The sequence below is a fragment of the Coturnix japonica genome, chromosome 12 (genome assembly GCF_054131305.1).
Source record: "Coturnix japonica strain WE chromosome 12, WE-NBRP24, whole genome shotgun sequence".
NCBI lineage: Eukaryota > Metazoa > Chordata > Aves > Galliformes > Phasianidae > Coturnix > Coturnix japonica.
Genome location: NC_140674.1, coordinates 2,714,683 through 2,740,841, shown reverse-complemented (window position 1 = coordinate 2,740,841; position 26,159 = coordinate 2,714,683). Strand labels below are relative to the sequence as shown.

Sequence of the window (26,159 nt, the reverse complement as noted above, 5' to 3'; positions counted from 1 at the left end):
CACTGAAAAGATTATTGTAATATAGCATCAACGGGAATAGACAAACAACAATTTAGAAGAGCCTTTGAGGTACTCAAGTTACTTAATGGTTCCAGATTGGTCCCTTAAAATCTGCTTGATCCAGGAACTGAGTTCCCCAGTGTGTGAGGATTGAGCCTACCTGAACCCCACACAATGCTTACACATTCAAAGCCATCCTTTAAGTTGGCAATATATGATATATCCATGGGTAGCACTGCCAGCTTTGGGAATAGCTCACAGGTTTTATATACATCTGTTATGTTTTTATAATGCATATGCAAAAATGAAAGCAGCCAGCTTTCTCCTGGTAACAGGAGAAATGGATCAGGAAATTCCAGATCTAAAGTGTGTTATAGAGAGAACATAAAACACATTCATCAGGCTTTGACCTTGTGGGTACATGGGAGACAGGTCTTGCGCTACTTGATTCTATTTGAAATGATATGAATCCGAACTGAATTATGATGTACTGATAAAGTACAGTGCAGCGTGTGGACTGGCAGAAACTATATCAAGTTTGCAATTGGAAGCAACAGTGTGTTGGGCAAAGCCACCCAGTGATGTGCTCAGCATGATATATTCCACTGCAGTTAGTCAGGAATTTAGCAAAGCGGCTTGTATGACTCCTCTGTGGGCTTCAGTGAAACCAGCACCGTTCCTGGAGGCTGAAAAATGAATCATTTTCCATGGTTCCTATTTTATGGTCCTACAGAGTCCTTCCTTAGTTGCAAAGGAGTGTTTTATATAGGAGTCCTTTACAGTTCATTAGGTGGTTGAGGTGGAATTAGCCAATTTGTAACGTTTAAAACCAGCACGGGGTTCAGAGGGAGCAGAAAGAGGCAGTTTTGATATGAACTCAGTAAGGAGCTTTAATGAAATTAGTAAAGACAACACGGTATTGAATCAGGCTGTGGAACTCGTTGCCACAGGGAGCTGTTGAAGCCGGGAGCTCTGGAGATCAGCTGTTGATATGTATTTCCGAATGTATTCACTGTTGTGCTGTTAATTTTCTTAGAGGGCTATAAAACCACATCCTATGATTTTAATGGTTATCATGCGAGCCGGTGGATATTTATGGAGAAAAAGAAAGACCCCTTATCTTAACAGTTGAAATTTCTTAAGTTCTCTTCAGAGGCTTCCGACAGGGCCCTCTGAGACCTTTAGATCCAGCCTAGTTTGGCAGTGCTGTATTGAACATACATGTCGCATTTCACGCTTGTCCTGTGAAAAGCTCTTGATTTTATAGGAAATCTTAAAAGTTTCTGCAATTTCAGCTTTATTGAATGTGTGCCAGCCTGCTGTAGCTTCACCAGTGCCATGACCCAGACTGACAGTAAAATATGATTTTCCCAGTGTCCCTAAGTATCAGTTCTGGTACCTGAGAAGAATGTGCAAAGCAGCAGTTAGTTCCAGCCTTTTACTATATTAAGATATATAAATTAGTGCATTTTTTCCTGCTAGTAGGATCAGTGGAGCTTGAGTGATGGAGTAATGAGAAGCTAAATATTGCCAAGTGTTTGGGTTTGTCAGCTACGCGTGCTACTGCCATATGGCTCTAACCTAAGACCATGTTGGATGGATCTTAGTAGTGAGGTTTTGTGGGTTTTCTTTCAAGACCTTGATTTCCATTTCTGGTCCAAAAGAATGCAGGAGGGCTTTGAAGAGCTTGCTGTGCTTTTATGAATGCAGCTGTACTCACCATGGAGTATGTCAGATAAAGATGTGCTCATGATATTCAACAAAGTCAAGTGCAAGGTCTGTACCTGGGTCATAAATATACAGGTATGTACTTCACAGAAAACATTGCTGGGATCTTCAGCATGGAAGCTCTGTCTTTGCTATTTATTTCCCTTACAACTACTTGTATGTTGTACTCTGAGGTGGCACTGAAACCACTAATTTTGGGACCAGTTACAGAGCAGAGAACCATCAGACCATTTAGTGTTTCAAAAATTCATCTTTCTATCAAGCTATGGCTGACCCTTGCCATATCTGTCCTGAAATACAGATAAGCACTGCTTTGTGTTGAATGTGTGTTCCAGTCTGCTGCGTGCAGCACTGCAGGCCAACATGAGAGCAGTCTCATCACTGTGGACTTGATAGTGGTTTGTCATATTCCACATTAGCATCTCTGTTTATTTCATGGAATCACAGCATGGCTGAGGTTAGAAGTGGCCTCTGGGTCAGTCTGGTCCCATCCTGTCCCTCCTCCAGTTGGCTTTAGGAGAAAGCTGAGGAGACCCCACAGCTTCTCTAGGTTATTCTCTCAAGATTTCTTCTGATTGTTCTCTGTGGGTTAATTATTGATTTCTTTAGGTCTGATTCAATATTTATGGAGTTGTTTGGCAGCTTCCACATACAGTTTGCCTTAAAGCAGGAGCTTTGGTTTCTCCCTTTCTCTGCCCTATGTACTGTGAACAGTTAGCCTAGAGTTGCCCTGGGTTGCAAACTGGAGCTCTCATCTTCCTTAAAGTCGTCTTCTAATCACTAGCAGAGCCTGGGGATATTTCAGCAACACAGCAAGAGGAGGTTCTCTATGGGGAGTAGTTTGCCCAGTTTGTATTGTTAAAACTTAATTAGTTAATGCAATTGACTCTGTTGCAATTATTTCTTAGTGATGTATAACAAGTAGCTGTTCTTACAGGCTTATAAAATGTTCCAGAGCTCCATTAATTTGCCCTTCATTAGCTATGTAATTTTGCTAATGATCCAGGATATTTAGAGGCGTTATGTCCTATGAGAATTATGAGTTTGACTGTGAGGCCTTACGGAAGAGTTGTGCGCATTGCTACATCCCGTATTAGTCCCAGAAATTCGTTCTGCCCTGCTGCATCTAATTGTATTTTTTCCTTCTGTACTGAAGTAGAGTCATCTATTGATAAATGAATAATTATTTCGTATGTGAAATTACACATTTAATAGAAGTTTGAAGTGTTGGTGTTAAATGATTAGATTTGTTAATTGTGTAATATTGCTGGGCATAATGATGCATTTAACCATTAACATCTTTCCAGTGCGCTGCCTTTTAAATTCTCATGTGGAGTATTGCATGTTCGCGTTGCCTTTTTATCAAGTGTTAGTAATTGTAGAAAATAAAGATTAGAGTCTAGAATTGGAAATATCCCAGCAGCAATAACAGGAGGAAGAATGCTGTGTGTCCCTGCAGACCTCAGTTGCTAGGTCAGGGTCTGAGATGTAAGTAGTACATAGGCCTCTCTGAAAGTAATGCTTCCTATTTATTTCCATGGAAATTGCAACAGACACAGAGGGCACAGTAACACTGTTTGACAAAGCAAACTTTCAGCTACAAAGCACTCTTTTTCAGCATAATTACCAGCATTGGCGACGTATTTTTGCCAGTGATGAGCAAGAGTCTGTGTGCTGTACTCCTAAACACCTGCACTTGTGCTACATCCACTACTTGGTCTCCATAACGTTCAGCAAGTGTAGATGGATGTCATTTGGTGCCATTTTTTTCTGAGAGTAGGGAATTTGGTTACACAGCTTTGCTCCATAGACACAGACTGCCCCTGTACTGCCACCTGTCACACAGCAACAGTACGTAACGGGCTATTGGTGGTAAGGTTCAACCTCTTCTGCCATCCCACCAAACATCTACCTGTGATGATGTGGGCCAGCCTCTGCTTGGAGAAAGGAGTTGCTTAAATGTGCCACACAACCACTCCTTAGCATTTTCATTTTCACAGTGTATTACAGCAGAAACTGCAAAGAGTGAGGCACACCAGGGCTGTAACTCCTGCTTCAGTCTATCTGCAGTCTCTTCCCTGCAGGTGAGCTGTAGGTGAGCAGGGAGGTGCTGAGAGTGGGCAGCAGGACTGAAGTACCACATTTATGTCTGCAGCATCAGCTCAGCCTCCAGATCTACCCATGTTTGCAGCTCACACCTGTAGAAAGCCGATTGGCCTCTGTGTTTTAGGTACAAAACGGTCTCCAGAAGGATTATCTCTACAGATACTGCGGTAAATCACCTTTCATAGATCAAGCAGATCAGGCAGCATCACATCACCGTTAGACCAGAGTTGAAACAATCCTTAGAAAAGCCTGAAAAGCCTCAGAAACTGCCTGAAACATTATCTTTGAAAGGAAAGCCATTTTGCTTCAAGATTATCATCACAATTTAGATGCTGTACATTGTAGTAGGATAAAGAGGGAATTTGACAGATGAGCTTTTGCCTCTGGAGCCCCCAGATGACTGGAACAAGCTTCCCTTTCAGCTTAAATCAGCAAACAGCATAATCTTCTTTAAGCCTGCGGTTTAAACGGCTGTTTGAAGGAGGATTGTGTAAAATCTATTTCCAGTAATATGGTTACTGGAGCTAAAGCGTACGTGTTGTTTTCATGAGATTTTAGGTGACCCTGTGGTGTGTATTTTCATCTTTTGGTATGACTAATATCAGCGAGAGAGCTGCTGATCTCACTGAGTCAATGGCAGCAGCCTTTCCTCTATCAACAAGAGTGAAACAGCCATGGACTGAAAAGGAAGGTGCTGGGGGGGACAGGAAATGTTGAAGGCTAATTGAGGAGTGGCCAACCCCCCATTGGGCTGCTTTGTTCCTCTGTTAGCCATAGGAACATTAGTATTGCCCCTCTCTTGTTGCCTCTTCTTTGTGGCAAATAAATGGCAGTGGTGCTTTTAAACTGCATTAAGTGAAACTTGAGGAGGCTTAGAGTCTTTCTAAAAGAGGAAGCGCTTCACTGAGAGTTGTTGTAAGTGGTATTCTGCACAGGTGGCAGGCAAGAGGTTGATTTTCTGTTTGAATTAAGGTTTTTTCTTGGTTCTTCTGCCTTGTGTAAAGAGTTATCAGCCATCTGGGCAACTGGCTGACTGGGGATAAATAGTCACTTTGCACATGGATGACTCCAGTGCGTGCTGTCTGGGTGCCTGCAGCAATAAGAAATCCATGTTATTGGAGTCTGCCTGCCTGATCGCTCAGAGAAGACTGTCATGTGAAGCCCCAGGGATGGAAAAAGGGAAATCTCAGTCCTGTTTTTAAGGAATGGAGAAAGGAAGATCTGGGAAATCGCTGGCCGGTGATCCTCATGTCTGTGCCTCGGCGGATCTTACTAAGATCCCTCTGGAAGTTATGTTAAGGCACATGTGAGACAAGGATGTGATCTGAGACAGCCAGAACAGCTTCACCAACGGTAGATGGTGCCTGACCAAGCTAGCAGCTTTCTACAATGGCAGTATGGTATATCAGTGGACTAAAGGAAAGGCAATAGATCATATACCTGAGCTTGAGCAAGGCCTTTGTTGAAGTCCCACATCACGTTCTTATCTCTAAGTTAGAAATATACTGACTTGAAGGAGGATCTATTCGGTGGATGAGGAGCTGATTCCTTGCAGCCAGGGGGCTGTGTGCTTTCTGACGTCACCAGAGAGTCACTGTCACCCCATGACCTCACAACCAGGGTCCAGCCTGTGTCGCCGTTCCTGCTGGTGGCTCTTGAGTCCTCAAAGCCCTTCTCTGGGATCACAATACTCTAAGAATTTGCCAGCAGCACAGAAGACACCAGGATGCTGTGAGTGGATTTTGAGGCTTAGCGATCTAGCTTGTAGAACTATGAATGTCAGAGGTCCTGTCAGTGGCCCTTGGGGTGTCTCCCACTGGCAACATCACACAAGAAGTGCTGAGGACTGGGGTCTGCTAATTGCTCTGCAAGAGGCAGCCTCCTGTAAGCCATCCAAGTGCCTCCATTCCAGGGGATCTGTGGACATGAGCCAGGAGGTGCAGGTCCGCAGTCCAAGAGAGACCTGGACAAGAGAGAACCCAGGAATGGCAGCCAAGCTGCTGTGGGGACCAGAGCATCTCCCCTATGAAAAGAGAGCTGGTAGTGCTCCTCCTGCCAGGGAGAAGACACGGGGGAATCTTGTCACTGTCATGGGGCAATCCTGCAATTGATGGTAGAACAGCCGCTTCTGTTTCCTTTTGAGAGAGAAAATATAAACCCGATCTTAGATCCCACTGTAAAGAAAGGACAGAGAGCATGGAAAAATGTATTGAAGAAGGCTGCTGTGTGGCTTGCTGAGCCAGAAGCTGTTCTGCTTTCAGGAGCATCTCTGGCTGGGACCAGGTTGCTTCCTGAGGCATCTGGTTGGCTTGGAGCTAGCTGCAGCATTGTACAGAATCACAGCATGATTACTCTGTCCTTAGCAACGTGTGTTGTGTCGCCCAGTCTGCAGTGAGAACTCAGTCCTTTGAGCAGTGTATTTGGGTGTAGTGTTTTTGAAAGAAAATACCTATTTGTTATAGTGCTGCCTTGATGAGGGATTAACCGCGCTTGAATATTTAATAAGACTGCCAGCAACAAACTTCCCTTCAAAGCTGCAGGCAATGCTCTAAAATATCTGAGCTAAATTACAGGTTTTTGCAAATAAAATGCTGTGTTCTCAGCCTCTATTAGAGCCACTGACAGTGGTTCTGCCATGAAATGCACACGGCAAACATATTTCTCCTTAGATTTTTGCATCTTTATTGCTTTTGTTAGCAGTGCAACTTGTGGACTGTTCGTCCTTGTGTTCAAGGCCAGGCTGGATGGGGCCCTGGGCAACTTGGTCTGGTACTAAATGTGGAGGTTGATGGCCCTGCCTGTGGCAGCTGGGTTGGAGAGTCATGATCCTTGTGGTCACTTCCAACCCAGTCCATTGTGTGTGTGAGAGAGAGAGAGATCAGTGCAAGGCTTTGAACAAGCTGCCCTTGCTGTGCCAAGGGAACACATAGCAAACAGTGTATGGTGGCAAACCTCCACGGGAAGAAGGTCATTCTAATTTAGAGTGTATACTTGTTTAGTCTCACTCTCACAAGTGCCAAGTATCATGAGGCTGAGGTGGCTATCCAGCATTTAGGCACCTCAGCTTGTTTCCCAACATGGACCCTGTAGACAAGGTAGAGAACGAGGTACACTGGCTGTAAGGTCATGGTGATACATATGTCCTGTGTGCTTCCAAGGCTGGCTGAGTGTGTACATGCTAGTTTTGAATATGCCAGTTGAATGCTTCACGATGATGCACAATGATAGCCGTCTATTTTTCTATCTGTTGTTTGATTTCTGTCTGTCATTAGGGTTTAGTTATGAGTGCCTTCTTGACTCTTCCCTTGTTCTGTGTCTTCCCACCATCATCTCTTAATTCTGCATTTCACTGTCCTTTCTTTTGTATGGGATTTCCTGAGAAGTTGACTGTAGGTTTAGTGGATCGTGGCCTTCTGTCAACACCTGCCACTCTTGCATTCCTTCTGCAGCTCTTGTTCTTCCACAACGACACCTTCCCATGTATTCACTATTTGTACCACTCTCAACATTTCTGCTTTTATACAGAGTGACCACTTGAGTTCTTGTGCTGATCTTGTTTGCTGATGACTTTGTTCCGTTGCAGCATGTTGGGAATATGGCAAGTTGCACAAGCGCTTGATTTATTTATCGCTCCCTATTTTAAATATTCTAGCGGATTGCTGGTACTGCACAGATAATATCTGTAGATGTTAACAGCTGATCATGTATGGTTATGGTAATCTGGAGAAAATGCAAATTAGCTACGGAAACTTGCTTCCTCTATAAATAAAGCCATTTAGCTTCAAAGCAGTATTGCCATGGAAATTCTTCACTGATGAAGTGGGTGTGAGGTTTTTTTTGCATTTAGATTTCCGGAGCCTTTTTATTTTATGTTGACAAGATGCCATAAGGAAAAAAAAAAAAGCCATAAACTGGGATATTGCATATTTAAGCAATGTTATTTTATTTCATCTTCTCAATTGCAAATCTTTCTATTTACAATATGCGGCCATGAATGAAAATTTATAGATGAGAAAAAAGGGTTAGGAAGTGTTATTGTTGACAAGGATGAGCTAAATCCAGCGCTTTGCTGAGAGCCCATGGCTTTGTTTCCAGTTGTCTTCAGTCCTATATGTTAAAATATTCTTCTAATCAGCATTTGTTAAATGAATTTGGAAATCTTAGTTTGAATAACTCTTGGACAATGGAAATAAAGAGTTCTTGAGAGAAAACATGGCTAACAGATCTGAGTGAGTGGTGTGCCATAGGGTCAATTGCCACCACTGGTATTTACTTCTTATTTGGGCTCTGTGCTGCACAGAGCTCTGTGCTGCATCAATGTTGCGCTGATGGAGCTTGGAGGATCCAGCTGGAAGCTAATAGAGGCATTGCTTTAGTTCTATCATGTCCTTAGATTTCTCCATGCGTTTTGCCTAGTAATCCATACACAAGCAAGTTAGTCATCAGTACAGTTATTTTGCTTTACCGAAATTGTAATTCTGCTATTATTTCTATGCTTGTTGTGATACCACTTCACTCAATAACACAGACTTTGCCTAGAGGAGGTGTGTTTTTACTGTATTTTTTAAATGGGATTATTTGTGGCAGACAATATCATTTCTTCTGATGAAGTTTATGTTAAAACTGTTAAATATGCTGTGTTAAATATGCTGGATTGGATTTAAAGTTGGCATAAAGTTACTCTTGAAAGACTTTATTTTTTAGGGTGAATTAGTTGAACTGAGTCCTTTGCAACCATTATGCTTTTGGATTTAATTGCAGTATCTCTAACTACATTTACCCTCTCCTAGAGTGACTCTCTGATTTTGCAGGCTCTAAGTCCTATCAGACTTTGCATTCTGAATCAAATTTAGAGATTACTGGATTAGGCTTTAAGTAGGAACTTCTGTGGTCACACAGTCTTCCAAAGGATCTAGAAGTATGTTGGTGCAGCAGTATGAATGAAACCATCCAGCCATTTATTTGAAGGTATGGAGGAAGAGCTTTGTTCAATATCTATTTTTCCAGCATGCATTACCTACAGTCGGGCTAATTAGCCTATGCTGTTGAAGACCGGTGTCCTTATGAATGAATGATCCAGAGGTTAAGATAAAAACTTCTCTTTATTGATCATTACTGTTGCATTCAATTAAACTGAGAATTAGTTCCATGAAATCATGCTCAGCCTAGTGGTGGTGATCAAGCACACTGTGCACACTGTTAATGTCACCCAAAGGATAACGTCAGCCTGGTACTTCACACCTTGCACCTCCCCACCCAGCAGCAGGAGCTGGCTGAGTGCCCCCTGCTACCCGATGCACAGATTTCTGTGCTCAGAGGAGTGGTCTTTGTGTAGGGGGTTGTATTTTCCTACAGTAAGGAGGCCTCGTTATCTGCTTTGACTGAATAAAGTGCATCGCTGTCACATTGTGAACCCCTCTCTTGCGAGCAGCAGGAGCTCTTGTTTTTGGCATTGCTAAAAGTAGAAAAGCAGTGTGGATCCCCATGGCTCCTTAGTAGAACTGAAGAGCCGATTTGCAGTCCAAAGTGCAGAGTCCCCCGAGGAGTTAATATCTGACAGATGAGAAGCGAAAGCTTTGTTGATAAGACAGCAGATTTTGAAAGTATTGAAGCATTCAAAAAGGACCATTCAGCTTAAAACACAAAGCAGAAAGTAAATGTGCTTTCAGCCCCTCTGTGGCCCTGGGAGTTGTGGTTGCTTTCAGCACACCCCTTTGGCTGAATTTGCCTCCCCTCTGCAAATGATGTTCCATGTTCTTTAGGCAAGTCTCCCTCAGAAATATGACAGCCTTCCTGTGTTACTGGAGAGATACAAGGTTGTTTCCCTCTCCCAATGCTTGATGTCTCTTTTCTCCCTTGCAGAAACCTAAGTATTCCCACACCTATCACTGCACAATTACTCCTCAGAACAGTTTGTTTCCTCATCAAATGGAAATCTGCAGGTTCATCTCCCTTTGAGGATTACACGAGTGATCACCAGTTCTGTGCCAGAAGTACAGCCAGCCTTGGTTTCTGTGCTCTGCTGAACTGAGCTGCAGTGAATTAGAAGACCACTGTCCTTTGTGGGGGGCTGCTGATGTGTCCCAAATGCTGATTGCCCATGCACAGGAAGATCATGCAAGCTGCTTCGTTCTCTTTTCCTCTTTCCTAAACAGATAAATTTCAGTGGTGAATTGTCCTCTTTAATGTTTTTCCATATATGAAAGTGTGCACAGCACTTGTGGACATTATCTTGACTAAATCAAGTGTAATTGCACTGACCTCACTGCATGCATGAAATGATCCCTGCTGTGACTGAAGGTCAAACAGTGTAAGGAAAAGGTTCTTTCAGTGTCTTTGGAAAAGAAAATGTGCAAACAAAGTATTTCTTCAGCCTCTGAAAGTAGTTATTTTCCCCTAGTAATATTTAGCCTCCATACAAATTGGATGCTTACAGGCATATTCCTGACTAATTTGCTGAGGTTTATTTTTTTCACAAGGAACTGATTGAATGAAGGCTACTTCAGGAGTAATGCCTCCTATTTATGATGTTGGCTCACTGTCAGGTATGGATGTTGGTGGGATGGCAGCAGAGGTTGAGCCTTCCCACCAGTATCCCCATTACATGAATGTAGCTATGTGACAGACGGCAGCAGAGGGGCAGCCACAAATGGTAGCTGATGTGGAAGTGCAGATGGAGCTAAGGGGTGGGATTGAATTGTCTTTTGGGATAGGAAAGGAGTGGTCCTTCTGAATTTCCCGGAACCCAGACAAACCATCGACTCTGACTGCTGCGTTGCATTGCTGAGCTGAAGACTCAGATTTTCCCTCAGGCCAGGGAAGACAACAATCTTTCTCTTGTAACATGATGATGCCAGTTATCAATTGAAGTTTGTACACTACGGAGCAAACTGCCAGTCCTCACAGGGCTGTCCTACCATGCTCACTGTATAGTGCATATTTGGTGCCTTCTGACTTTCATCCATTCAGGCTAATGAAAGATGGACTGTGTGGGTGATATTTTCCTAGCAGCACTGCCAACATAGCAGCTGTGAAACAGTGGGTCAGCTCTGATGGGGTGGATTTTTACAAGTATGGCTCTTGTTGTTTAGCATAGCTAAAGGTGGTGACTATGAGGAAAAATAGCAATTTGTAGCAGAGAATTTACCCTAATGAACAGTGCTATTGTGACCTCTGTATCTGTTGTGGTTTCCATGGAAAGAAATGTGAGGCATTACTTTTGGAGCTACCTACGTACTTATATGCTGGTGCAGAGTTCTGTATTGTCCAATGAATGCTGTCAGAAGCAGTTCACGTTTTATGATCCTTTGATTAATGCGTAAGAATTGCAAGAGTGAAGACTGATAGTTTTGCATATTTCTAATCACACAATCACAGGTGGTTTTGTTTTGTTTTTTTTTACTTTGTTTAATCTTCTAAGTTCAAAGCTTGACAAGCACACATTCTTAGAAAACAGAAGCTTTAAGGCTTTAGGAAATTACATAGGGACGGCTGCTTTCCTTTTTAAAACGCTACTAGTTTTTGGTTGTGGAAAATCTGATATATACATACATAAGCCTTCTGTCTTGGAGGCTAAAAGGTAGAAAAGAAATACAGTGAGAGCTATAAACTGGACTATTTAAAATAGAATAATAAAAAAAAAACTGAGCAAAGCTTTTCCTGCTTAAATAGAAGCAGTATTAATTTATCTGCTGAAAACTCACTGAACGTTGATTTTATAACGTAGGAGCTCTTCTGACAGCTAAAGCCGCCTATAAAATTTTTATGTCATCATTATGACTGAATCATTTTTTGAAGTGTACGTTACATATGGCTATTTTTTTAACCACTAAATTACTTTCAGTCAATTTTCTGACAACCAGTGAGTTCTCCTTTTTTTGCCCCCCACCAGATGAGTTGTGGATGCTGCTGAATACTCATTCTGGGGCAGGAACTAACTTGAAGAAAGTACTTTCTTCTGTAGCTTTTCTTGCTTCCTCTACCAGAAGGGTATATGAAAACTTTATAAGGATAGAAAGGATGCTTCCATCTGACACCTGTACAGGAACAGCAAAGTGCAGAAAGAGGAAGCCTGCTGTGGGAATCAAGCAGAAGAACCTGTAGGACATGGTGAAAGTGTTTGCAGTTGTTTGAGAAGCTGTTTTCTTTAAAACCTTAAAGCAACTTGAAAAACAAATGCAACTTAGGAGAGTCCAGAGAATCTTCTTTGTTTTTGGGCTAACTCATTAGCTTGTCAATTAATTTCATACATATTTATAGCAGGTGGCATTGCCCTGTGCTGGCAGCTTCTAGACTTGGATGGAATTAAGAGTGTGGGGTAAAAGCAGATTGAAGTGTTCAGCCAGACCAAGCTCAAACTGATGTCAGGTGTTGCATGCAAGAAGAGGAGAGAACTTCAGCATTCTCAGTGTGGTAGAACTTTATCCTGTATTTTATGGAGTTTTCAGTGAAGCCCTTAAATTTGTTGTCTCAAGTAGAAAACATTGGTATATCCTAAATGCAGCTTATACCAGTGTGGCAGCTGAGGATGAAATGTCCTGGAAGGCATAGCCCCCTCCTCTTTAACTGTTGGGCTATGGAATGATTTTGAAACTGTGTCTTAGATGCTGAATTCCCTGTTAGGTTGGGCACCTACATGTCTTGGGACAGCTTTGAAGGGCTGACTGGCTTGTGTGGCTGTAACCCTTGTGTAGATCAGAGAAGTTCTACAGGGGCTAAGAGTGAAAAGAAGCAGCAGGATGTGTAAGGCCACACTTTTATTGTCTTGGTTTTAAGTTCAGGTAATTTGGGCTCCTTATGTCTGTAGTTAGATAGGAAAGTATCAGCTTGTTGTTAAACCAGTAACTATAATTTGAATGGCTTATTGGGAGGATTTGGATGTCTGACTCACAGAGAGATGTGTGTTAAAACTCAATGGATGATTGAATCTGTTGCTTCAAATCTATCTTGTAGTGCACATTGTGCAAAACATGTTAAAGTGATTTATATCCTGAATAGTCTGAGACTTGTTATGGGCCCCTAAGAAAGTGAGATTCCCAGTTCAGATCTGTCCAGCTCCACATTCTGTGATGATTCCTCCTAACAACTTGCTGTTGCTGAGAGGAGCCTCTTGTTAGAATCAGCTGTAAGTGAATTAGTTGAATTGAATTGACTTCTTCCATAAATGCTGCTTTGCACTTAGTACTCTGGATTTACTTAGAATAAGAAGCAAGAATATTCAAGACTGGATAGTCTGACTTCTACTGTTGTAGACCAAATTCTACTTCACTTCTACTTCACTTTTACTATTCACTTAAATTCCAAATTAGAGCATTCACTTGCAAGGTCTGGACTTTGAATTGGTTGCTTTCATCCATTTTCAATACTTCTGGGTAGACAAATCCATAGGTATTTAGAGATGTTTCTTTTCTATTGTGAGAGCAGTCAGTGGTATTTTGTCACCAGATACCCACTGCAGCCTTCAGCTGAGGGAATTAATTTACCTGGTATCCAACTACTTTAGAGTACATTACAAATAGTCTTTAACGGTGTTGGTGACTTTTTTGGGGAAAAATTAATAATCTTGAGGAAAGATGAGATTATCTTCCTTCTACTCTAAGAAACAAGGTGTTGCTAAACCTTGATGGAGATAATGAGGAGTGGAAGAACACATCATTTAAGGCAGTTTCTGAGAAGCTAAAGGATATTCTACTCCTTTCCTCCTATTCAAGATAAGCTGCTTGGTGCTGGGAGCCAGGTGCAGAAGAATGACTAGAGGGAATTGTGCACATCAGTCCACTTAAGCCATCCTCCTTGCCTTCATGTAGATAACAGACCTGGGCAATGTGTATGGACACTGTGTGAAGTGTTTTGCAAGTAGCTGTGGAAGAGCATTGATGTACACTTGTGCTAAACAAACCATTCAAGCATTACAGAAATCAGCTGCTCCTTTCTGAAAATACTCATGCGAAAACTTGTTAAAAGTTCAGGAGAGTGTTATTTACCTGGTGTGCACGGCTGCTTCTTTTGTATTCATTCTATGCTGGATCTTCAAGGGTTAATCTTTTATAAGTGTGTGGTTTCTTTGCGACATGCTTGGCCAAATCTGATGTAGACTTCAATTTGAAGTGAGCAGCGTGTTGAAAAATGAAATGTTTTTGAAAGTTAAATTGCAGTCATTTATATGAAAATGCCTCAGGTAGTTCATTTCTGTCCCCCCCAAAAATATACTCATTTCATAGCACATCAATAATTCATGTGCATATGAGTTGCAGGCATAAAGCACAAAAATGTACGTATTTCATAAAGAGTAGGTTTTTGTGAAACAAACAAGAATGGCTACTATCAGAATGATCGTAATGCCTGATTAGCTCCCATACTATTTAATTCTTTGATGGATGTTCATGATTGTTCATCAGCACAAGAAAAGAAAAAAGATCCTCCACAGTGGTTTGTGTGAAGTCTCCAGGAATGCGTCTCTCACAATATCAGTGTTCTAAGCAGAGCGAGTCACTGTGAGGCAGAAAACTTAAGACTGTCAGTTTGTTGCATTCATGGCAAGTGATTGCAACTCTGTCTTGCTAATGCAGGAAGAAGATACTGATTGTGCAGGATAACCCCAATAAACACTGTCTCTGCACCAGATCTCCAAGGAGTGTTTGTTATTTGGTGGAGCGATTAAGGCTTTCTTCTCTGGATTCAATGAGGGTTATATCCCCAGTCATCTCTGTGTCCACTTTTCAAAACAAGAACTTGACCACCCAGGACTCTTTGGCACACAGCTATGATAAAGGTGCCCCAGTCCTGGTGCTGCCTCATGCTAGTTCATGACACTTCTTTATTGAGCAAGCATCATTGTGCCATTAAAGGATAAATGATTCTTAATCAGGAGATCAGCCATAGATGCCTGTTGTACTTACTAGTTGCTATGCACTACTTACATATGGATAAATTTTGGTGGTGTGAAATAGATAAGCAGTCCCCATAAAGGTAATGTCTTAAAGAGCAGAGTCTTTCTCCTGCTTAGAAAGTACAGCATCTTTTCATCTGAGCACAGGTGTTACCCTGTACCTGGGAGCAGAGCATGGTGTGGGCTGTGTCTCCAAAGCCTGAACACTCAGGAGGATGCTGCTTGGGAAGCCACTAAAGTCTGTCATGATCTGGTGTCTCCATGGGTTTCTGATCGGTGTCAATGCAATCCGGCAGGATGTATTTGACCTGTTTAGTCAAAGAGCAAGCCTAAGTGAGGGCTGCTACCTGCACGTGCCCTTTCTTCAGCTTATTATTTGGCAGATGCATTGACCTGAAGAAGCTTGAATTAGTTCTGACTTGGTAGAGAGAGTCTGTCCAAAGTCTGTTCCAGAATTCATTTATTCTGTGGCTTCGAGGAAGCCTGGGTGTATTGACTTGCAGGGCATGCCATACAACATAATCTGTCTGAGCGCTGCCAGGAGGGAAAGATTAAGAGTTTTAGGGCTGTGGACAGAGAGGTATTAATTCTAAATTTGTACTTGAGGCTCTGAAGGATTCTTGCCTTTAAAGAAAATGGCCATGGGAATTTGGGGCTAACATGGCTGTTTTTTATATGTGTTATTTCATGGATTTGATTTTTAATGTCTTATAGTGCTGTGGGTTAAGTCACTTTTAAATATAGGCGCTTTTAAAATAGAATAGTGATGATGGTAAATAATTGTAAGTACTGGGAGACACGTTTTGGAGGAGAGGACTGCAGTTACATCTTAAAAGAGCAAAAAACCAATTCTCTGTAATTCTATGCTGCGTTTTTACTCCTGTGGTCTTTTAGTGAGGTGAGTTAGGTTTTGAGTATGCCTTTGAGGACTGTTGCCCAGTAAGAAAGTATAATCAAATCACTTAAGGGATTGATATGGCTTTTTTCTGTGGATTATCTGGCTGTGGCTGTAATAACAGTGTTTCTTTCCTTTGGCACATCAGTGCTGTACACTGCCACGAAATGCCTGCACACTTAAACTTTATTGCAAATTTAAATTACTTACATTATTTTGTTGGACAGTAATTCCCTGAAGCATTATAAACCAAATCATTAATTACTGTTTCTAATGTGCACGATCCATTGGAAAACATTAAACAATGCTCACGGTTCCCTTTATTGTTATTGCTCTTCCAGTCCCCCAAGGCAGCAGATCAGATGGGAACTCCTGGGCAATCTCATACTGACATTCTGTGCTTCTGACATAGATGGCTGTGGGCTGCAGATGTTCACAGGAACATATGGTATCTGCATATTGTCTTCTGGAGTTATGAAATATACTGTTTTAGAGGGGAAAGAAGCCGGATCATAAATATTAATCGGCGCAGCTGTAGTTTGAATGACTGTGGAAGTGTTGTAATGGAATTCCATACTTTTCTTGTTTTCATTCACCGATGTATTTCTTTCCCCCATTCTACTTTGCAAGTTCAGATCTGTTTTTCAAATAGCTCTTTGGTAAGCTTACGTATTGTCTGAAAATGAGACATTTTTTCCTGACACAAACATTGGAATTAAGATTCACTGTACAAACAAAATGTGGTTTTTATCAAAAGATTTAAACCAGTGTCTTGCCTCGCAAAGACCTGCTGTCCTGGTTTTCTCCAGAATGTTGGAAATCACATGACTGTAGAGCTGAAAATTCTGCATCTCTTCTCTCTGAGGTTCAGTAACACTGGGGCATTGCTGAGAACCCTAAAATGATGTCACTGTTAAGAGTAGGTTGGAAGCTGTTTAATGAATCTCTGTGGTTGTCTCTGTTTTTCTCCTGATAATTAATGTCTCAAGTAAGCATATTTCCAAGATCTCAGGAAGGTTTGTTTGAATGAAGGTATCTGTTACTAGACCTCTTAGAAAGGCTTTGTAAAGCCAGCTTCTTTGTAGCTTTCTGCTTAAGGTCTTTGATGTCAAATATGAGCATCGGCAGACGCGGTTATGTGCTTCATGCACCACTTCATAGTAACTTCTATTTGGCTTGGTGATAGCGAGCTTCTGGTTAATATCCAGTTTCCACAAGCCCCTTTTTTGTGTTCATGAGCACAAGAAAACTGACACCGAGTGTCCATAGTGGTCATTGTACCTTCAGTAGAGATCAGTAGTCTGCATAGCTCATTTCTCCCATTGCTTTTGCTGGTGGAGATCTCCCTGGCTGCTGTTGGGTACCTTTTTTTTTTCCTTTCTCTTTAATTAAAGAAAAACAACAAACACATTTCTTTCTTGGGAGCACTTAACAAGGCTGGAGGGGGGAGCGTTATTTCCCTCAGAGCAGTTGCTCAAATGCTCAAAATATTCTTGTTTTGATTTTTGCTTTCAATTTGTGCCATTAATTTATGTCTCTGCATGCCAGTTTGTAGAGAATTGTCTGTGTGTTCTGTGCTGACAAAATAAACATTGGCTGTCGTGTTTTAATTATGATATAGGATTTGATTGCTGTCTTGTACTGCACTTACGAGGGCCTAAAGCTTTCTTGTATGTTTTTGGAAGCTGCCCTGAAGTATGTGAGGGTTTTTTGTTGCTTAAGGACAGCTTCTAAAAAGAAAAAAAAAGTAAGTTCTGATTTTTTTCTTGTGGCGTTTTTGTTAAAGAAGGGGTTGAGGATAAGGAAGCAGTGCCATCACTGTGGGCACGCTTGCTGTGAGGTGATTAGGAGAGATTTTAATGCTGTGTCCTTGAAGAACCTCCTTTCTTAACCTTTTCTTAACTCTGTTCTTAACTGCTTCCTCAGTCAGTGGGGCTCCCTTTGAATGAAATCGGTGGGTCTAGGCCTCAAAAAGGAGCTCAGCACCAAGTGGTAAGTAAGCCTCACACTGCCGGTCTGCTTGTTCTTTGTGATACACCCCTCTTTTGTTACTTATCTTCTTCGATTTTGGCCTCATCCTTTCTTTATAAATGCTGATAATTGGTGTAATCAGGACAATGTACTGGCCTTTGTCTTTACTGATGATTAGAAGAGATGAAGGGGATTGTGATTTGGTATGGATAATGCACAGTATTTTAAGTCTTTTAAATTTCTGCATTGTCTTACGTGATGATTTCTTCTTATTTATATGGAGAGTTGTAAAGGGTGAGGAATTAGATTCTCTACTGTAGTTGTGCTGGGAGACACTGTCAGAACATTGATAACATGCCTTTGTCACAGGGGGACCTTAGGGCACCAAAAAATTCTCGTATTTGGGCATCAAAATGTTCACTTACATAAAAAGTTAGCTGTCCCTTGGAGTTTTCTGATTTTCCATTTGGAGAATGGAAAACCCATGCAAACTCCTTCTCAGTACTTAATTTTAGCGATAAGAGTAAATTTCAAAGGTATATATTTTTCTGTTAATGAATTTATAAGAGCGGTAGAGTCTTGAAATGCTAAATATTTGAAGGATAAGAGGGTATGACAACTTCATTATTTGAATTCTAACTCTTAAATTTTAAAGGGCTCCCTCTGTGATCACTAAGGCTATGAGACTATTAGTTTGAGGATGATGCCGTTTGTTCAAGTGAGATAGCCTATGAATAAAAACTTTGCCTGTTGACTCCTCTTTTGTCTGGGGAATTTTATAGCAGTCTCTAAGCTGCTTAGTGGAAAGGAATTTATCAAAGCCTCTCAGGTGTAGTTTTAATTTCAAAGGTCTTGCACTGCCAGGAGTGCAGGTTTCTGTAAAGAAAACTCTGCAAACCTTGTCCCCACAGCAGTTCCAGGGAAGACTAATTATACCAACTCATCTGTTGGCCTCTGCTTTAAGACTTAGCAGACTGAGAAACAAAAACATAACTCTGATCCAAGCTGGAGCTGCCAGTTTACAACTGGTGTTCCCAAAAGTGTATTCTGAAGCAAATTAATTTTATTCATAACCAGTCATTTTTGGAGTTAGATGAGGGAGGAGAAAATGGAAAAAATACTGCTTTTTTTTTGTTTCTTTAATCCTCCAGGCTGATCCATGGTTAAAGATTCCTTGGAGGCCAATGCTGAAAATTGATGTCATAGGTACTAAAAAATGTTCTGATAAGTGGTGATGGAGCCCGTGGGGAACGTACACAAGGAAGATCAACAGCTGGATATACTTCTCTAAAGCCTTATATGTTCCTCACAGTGTAATGTCTTGATTAACTTGTAACTTTTGTTACTGCAAAAGCACATTGGGATGCCTTAGGAATGGAGAAACAGAACCTAGTATCTTAACAAAGTTAGCTACTAGACTCTATTTTTCCTGACACTCTTGGATCCCATTCTTAGACATTTTTGTTTTATTGAGAATACTGAATAGAAGTATTGTCAGAAACTTGGTGTTTACTGTATTTGGCTTTTCAGCAAAAATCGGGCTGCAATGCCATAAACGGAGTAATTTGATTTTTCTCAGTAGGTAACTCAAAAATAATTCGTATTTCCATTGGAAAAGGATACAGTTGTAGTGGGAGGACAAAGGCAGGGATCGCAGAGCAAACCAAGCAGTGAATTTCAGGCTGGTAGAGGATGTCTCAGCAATGTGTGGAAATCCTTTGTACCATTCTGGTCTCACAAAACTTACAGCATGGAGTTACATTTGAAGAAAGGATTTGAGCTTATATTCAACTCGTTGCAAATTTTGTTGAGGGTGGGAAAGGGAAGGAGGTACCAAGATTGTATAATATCTGGTTATTCCTTGAATTTTAGCTTGTCACAGAATGGAGTAAGCTGAAGGACTGGAGAGGTAAATGGGTCCATCGCATTTGCAAATGAAATCCAACACAGAGTAACTCTATAGGGGAACTCAGGCCATCTCCCTGTGAGGGGCAGTAACTGTAAAGGCAACTTGCTCATTGTGTCTTATTGTAGTGGTCATTAAGAATGATAATAGTAGTTCAGATGGATAGGACCAATGTAACTTCTACACTCGCATTGTATTCAGCCCTTCCTATAGTTTGAGATTAGACAGGCACACAAACACTTGTAAAGGGGGAAAAATGGGATTTTTGTCTGTGACCAAATAGTTGGCTTAAGAGAAAAACTGATAGTGTTGAAATAGCAAGGTAAGATCCTATTGTGAGAGGAGTGATGCATGTTGTATGTATCACTCAACATCTCTCCTACTGATAGAATTGTGTCTGAAAAAGACTGAACACAAGCCAGTACTATTACTGGAGAGCCAAAGGACGTAAGAAAAATGCATTTTTCTTTTAGTCTATGACAGGTCGGAGTAATTGACCTAATAAAGTCATCCAAAAGTTATTTATATGCAGCTATTCTGGGATCAATTTCATTTATTTATGTACTGTAGAGACAAAGATAAGAGAGAAACCATATGCATTCTGATGGGTACCATATGATTCTGGTTTACATCCTCTGAATTCCTCCCATTCTCCTCGTGGTTTGTAGGAGCAAAAAAATAAGAACAGATGTCTCTTTTTTCCATAGTTTTAAATTTTGAGCTTTTGGTCCACTAATGTTCCATCTGGTTGCTACCACAAACTATGGGAGCAATGCAATTCCGTGGTGTTGTCTAGCACACTCTAAAAAGAGGGAACAGTTAGGAGAAGATAGTTGAGAAACATATATCACAAAGAGGGTGTACCTCCCCTCCAAATCCCAAGCTGAAGTCTGGATTCACCTGCATGCAAGCAGGGGAGGGCTTGACTGGCGTGCACAATGTTAATAAACAGTGTGTGCAGTGCTTTCCACAGGACATTGCTTGCTCTCTTATCTTTCTTATTATGTCTGGTGGAGGAGGAAGGATTGAAGTAAAAGAAACCAGGGAGAGTGTCATTATCTGATCTTCTCATACCAAAAGGATGGCATTGAGATATCCAGACTACTTTTTGGTATGGTTTTTGTTTTACGAGGTACTCAACCAATGCAGAATTAATCACAGATCTAAAAGATCTGATCAGAGGGAGTAATCCCAATTTCATCAAACTGTCTTCATCCTCTTTGGACCAAACTCCATACAGACATTCAGTGGAGGTAATATTAGAAAAATAATTATTATTTTAGGTGGCTACGAATTAAGTTCTCTTAAAACTGAACAACAGGTAACCAAAGGAGTTTTCTGGTTGCTTATAGGCTCTAAGAGCCAGCACGCACAGGCCTGTTTCATCGTGCTTAGGACTGTGCAAGGAGCTTGGGCTCTTGTAGCCAAGTGAATGTTGGCTGAGCACTTCTAGGCTTGTTGCCTGTTTTTGCTTTTCCTTTTGGGCTTGCTGAGAAAAGAGTTATTCCGTGATGAGCGGAAGTGCAGCAGTTTCACTGCATTCAGGATCTCATCCAGAGCCCAGGGAAATAATGAATAGCGGTGGACAAGCTCCTCTGGGACATTAACCTCCCTAGGAGTGGATTTCAGTGTTCAGCCTTTTCTCTGGCTGTCTTCCCAGTGACGTGAAAGGGAGTTTTGTCTGAATTAGGACTGGTGAGTGCCGGGGGATTTCTCTCTGCTCCAGCTCAAGAATGTTTTGTGGGCCCATTGGAATCACTCACTGTTGGCAGCCTAACATACATTCTGCATTCTTCCAAAACACTCATCCAGATCACGGAAGGGCTGCAGGGATATAAATCCAGAAGAACATTGGCAGCGCCACTGACATTTAACTACTCACCCTGTGGAGTTCCTTAGCTAATTTTTTCCTATCACTGACTTAATGCAAGAACAACAATGACAACAAAAGCAGATAACCATTCCTGTGTTGAGACAGATCCACAGACAGCAATGAATTAATGCCTAAAGCACAGAGCATCTGAATGAAGTGACCTGGTCAGGTATGGCCAGTAACAGTGTCAGCAGGTCAGTGTGGTGCAGCAGCTGTTCCTGCTGGCAGGTAAATCCCTGTGGAAGAGTTACCAAGAAACAGCAGTGTCCTGTGAGATCTGTGACTTCAGTGGGTTTTGATTTTCCTCCTTTTCACTGCAATGCTTTATGGTATCCAAAGTGGCAAATCAGCAGCACTGCTTTTAGCAAAGAGGAGCTGAATTTGTAAGGTGGGGACATTCACTGCAGGAAAGATTCTAGTTAAGTGGATGGCTGAGAAGCATTTGTTCTACTTGTGGGATGGTGGCAGCTGTTACTGTCCCATATCTTGATATTATATGGACACAGCTACTTTATTGGTCAAATGGCACACCCTCAAATATTTATGGAGATAGATATATGACCCACAGACAGCTTTGGAACATGGAAAATCCCTAGGATGCTTTCATTTGCCATGCTCTTCATTATGGAAGTCTTGGTCAAAGTGGTGAGCTGGTCAAGTGTGTTCATTACAATCTGAATTTTCAGTGGAAGTCAGAGGGGATTTAGGGTTGTGGCAATCTGAATCCCATAAGAACATAAATGAAAGTGTTTGAAATGCTGGCTTATCCTGAATTATTTGCTAGGTCTGATTTTAAAGATGAATGTTCCCTCCGGTCAATACCGCTTCCTGCCTGCCCGTCTTGTATGTTTTGGGTGTTACATCCCTGAACCATTTTGTTCAAAGCTGCTTCTTCAGCCTCCTTTTCTGAATTCAGTGAGTTGTGCCTGATTCTGTGGTAGCTGGCGTGAAAACCTCTGATCCTTTTGAATATATTAATGTATTACAAAGTACGATAAATGATAGAAATCTCACCTAAAGGAGCAGTTGAAGGATGAACCCATAAAGCCAGCCTCTTCATCTTCTACGCTGATTTTATTACAGCTGTAATAGGAGCAATTTCAGTTAAAAGGCTCTTGTCAGACAACAGTTACTGTAGATTACAGCCGCATAAGAAGTAGTCTTGGTCAAACACAAATCAGGAATTGCTCTCAAAAAATGATCATTTGCTTCAAGTTCCCTTCCACCAAAAGCGATCAGATTTTAGTCCAGTGAGCAATATTGAGAGTTAATTGTAACAGGTGGTATGAGTGTATTGGGTGATGTTTTTAAAAAGGGGAAAAGCTGTTCTACAGGGTTTGTACAAATGAATTTTATCGGCCACATTTTGGCATCAGGCATCTATTAAGAAGATATTGCCCTGCTTCCCTCCCATTCTCTCCAAAAAACGACCATTTTGTATTAAAAGTAGTTGTCCTGTGATTGCCTGTCGTTCAGTGGTCCAGCTGGAATGGTTCACTTGCATGAAGCATGGTGGGGATAATATAGAGCTCAGCGTGTGATGTAAGCTCAACCAGTGAATATTATTATACAAAATGGGAGCTATCTGGGAACATTCTCAACTGCATCCTGCTGTCTTCAGAGTGAAGGTTGGGCAACATAGCTTGCAGCTTGAACACTGACATTTCTCAGTAGAGTTATGGAACTCGTAAGCTTTTTGGCAAGACTGTTATGTGCCTCTCTGTCTTTATTGTTGCTCAGGACTCACATGAGTATTTCAGTGTGACCCTGTCATTCTCTTTCTCATTTAACCATTCTGCCCAATGGTAATGTTTCAGCTTTCTGCCTACAGCTTGTCCCATGCAACACAGGGTGACCAGCGCTCTGTTATGGAGCTACATGTCAAAAGTAAGAGTACAGTAAGAGTCTCCCTATTCATCCTTGGTCTCCTTTGCTCCAGTATTTCCTCACTCACAAATCCCTTGTTGGTCTTTGTATTTTTTCTGGCTGTATTTCCTGCTCTCTCACCGTCATTCGCAGTTACTCATTGAGCTCTGAGTACACATGGAGGAGGACAGAGCTGTGGAGTGTGTCACTGACAGAACGGTGTTTACTCATCCTAATAGATGCATGTGTGTGATTGATCAGAGGCTGGCCACCCAGCTGTAGACATTTTCATTCCACGGGGGTCCCTCACTTGAATTTTAAGCTCATAGCGTCACTGAGGTTGGAAAAGAGCTCTAAAGTCATCAAGTCAAACCACCAACCCATCTCTACCGTGCCCACTAAACTACGTCCCTCAGACTTCTCTCCATCTGTGCCCAGGCATGGTGAAGCTGGACACTTACAAGCTGTTTCTGAAGGTGGGATTTTCTTGCTGTCAAAATTTGGACATTTAGTTTGTTTTGACCTGGTACTCGTATAACTATAGCTGTTTATTTGTAGCAGATTGTTCAGGTTAAGAAAACACAATGATTTCAGGTCACGGAAGATCTACTCTTCACAGTGATGATGCTTATTTGAGTAGCTTAGGCTAAGGATTATGGAGGAGCTAAAAAGTTTGGCATCTTCTGAGAAATGCACTGAAATGAACCTCCATACTGAATTCCCTATGAAATTCTCTGCAATACAAAGCTGGGTTGAATGGTCATCTTCAGTATAACCCAAAACATAGAGATTTGTTCTAATGTTGAGAAGAAGCTGGAGGTGGGAAGGGGTTTAAGCACCATTGATAATGTGCTGTCAGTCTGAAGGCATGCCTTGAGAATGGGCATAATGCAGACCCTGGTCTTGTAGTCACATGGATGGTGACCACAGGCTTTAGGAAATTGTGTCTGAACACCATGTTCACCAGAATCCTTTTGCAGTGCTGGAACTCAAGTTATCCATCAGCAATGTAGTTGTATTTACCCGAACAGTCAAAAAGTGCTCTATAATAACTTTGAAAATGCATAAATATAATTTTCTGACATTTGGACTTAAGTAAGTGCTCCCTTGCATGACAAGGTTCATTCTGGAGTGAATTTTTACTGCTGAGTTATAAACCCCTGGAGTAGCGGTTTCTAATAAAAATGCTGACAGGCCCTTAATGGCAGCGGCACGAGGAGTGCAGCTGTAATAAAGAGAAAAAGGGGAATCATCCAGCTTGCTTTTTTACTTTCTTTTATTTTATTTTTTATATAGGAGGCCTTTGAGAGAGGAGCCAATGCTGACGATATTCATGGAGCGCCGCTCTGAGCCATAAAACTGTTGACAAATATACAGACTTCATCCAGAGCACCGAAACCCCAAATATTTTCATTTGGCAATTCAAGAGCTGCCAGTGACAAAGGGACCTGGTGAACATTAAGTCTTTAAATTATTTATCTTGAACACCACATCTCACAAGGAAAAAAAAGAAGGAGAGAGAAAAAAGAAGCATAAGCAATATTAGAAAGCATCTGACTGGAAAAACTGATTATTTTGTTATTCAGCGCCTGCATTGCTTGACATTTTTCACGTTGGTTATCTGCAGTGCTGCATGCTGTCGGGAGAAGCTATTTTTCCTGTGCTGAAAAGTCGTTTATATAGAGCAAGATACTGATCGTATGGAAATGAGGAGCAGCGGCATTCATCAGGCTGGGGCAGGTACACAGAGACACTTTGATCCCATGCAGAGTGCCCGGTTCCAGCCTGGGCAGGACCCAGTGGGCAGCACAGGGGCCTCGCTGGTTGCTGGCTGGAGTGCAAATGAGGGGGACTTTGGAGCTGGTGTTTCCAAGGGAATTTGTGTATAAGTCGTCCTTGAAAGTCCTCTCCGGCACTCAGAATAGATTCTGTGACATGTTTGTAAAGCCTGACAGTGAGTAGGGCTGTTAGACCTTGTATTGAAAGCTGAGAGAAGGCAGAAGGGCCGCTCAGCAGCTGAAGTGTTGTACTGCTTGGGAGAGCGCCTCTCACTCCTTCAAAATGAGATGTAGCTGTTTAGGGTTGCTATAAGATATCCCCGACTTCGTCTTAAATGAGGCCATAGTATCCTATAGGGTGCTCATTTTTAATGCTTCAAAATCAGCCTGAACTTAACTCTGAAAACCATTTGTTATTATTATCCATTTTACATTTGACATTTGTCCTGGGTACCCGGACAGCTGAAGTTATGCAATCCAACCTGTTTATTCTCAGCCTAGCTGGATGCGGGTATTTGAGCAACACCAGGCCGGGATGCCTCACCTATATTTAACAGGAGAATTTGTTGTCTTCTCTGATTACTCCCGATTTTAACAGACTTTCATCTTTTCTTAGGTATTTTCTGAACACAACAGCACTGTCCAGGCAATGCCCTATGTGATGCTGCAAACATCTAATAAACTCCTCGCATCTGATGCATACTCGTTTTAGAGACCCTGATCCTTATGTTATCTCTCATCTTTCTTCTGTCTCGCTGTGTACTGTGAGCTCCATGCATGCAGAGGTTGGGTGAGCACTGGTTCCCAGCCAGGCTGGTCACTGAAAGTCATTATTAATGTTCAGAGTAGATGGTTTCCTGCAATGAAAATAAAAAGCAGGTTTCTTAATGTGAAAAATCAACCTTATTTTAATTACAGCAGCCCTGGTTGCCACTGTGGTTTAAATATAATTAGTTTTAATATGCTCTCTGGGTATAGAAGGTCTGTTTCCTTCTCTGTCCTATTCCATTGCCTCTAATTTACCGCAAAACTTGTGGGACTTTGGATTCTAAAAGGAGTGAGCTGAGCTGGGAGCTGAACTCAGTTACTAGGAGTAATTTTCCACAGGAAGGAGTAAAAGAAAATAAGGCTTCAAAACCCAAGGTAAA

The 26,159-nt window shown here is 41.6% G+C and overlaps 1 long non-coding RNA gene across 1 annotated transcript; it reads left to right on the top strand.

Annotated features, from left to right (window-relative positions):
- Positions 1-5,466: 5,466 nt before the first annotated feature.
- LOC116653858 (uncharacterized) lies at positions 5,467-25,732 on the top strand. Its single transcript, XR_004308429.2, has 2 exons — positions 5,467-5,565; positions 24,530-25,732. It is a non-coding gene; the product is annotated as an uncharacterized LOC116653858 (long non-coding RNA).
- The last annotated feature ends 427 nt before the right edge of the window (positions 25,733-26,159 follow it).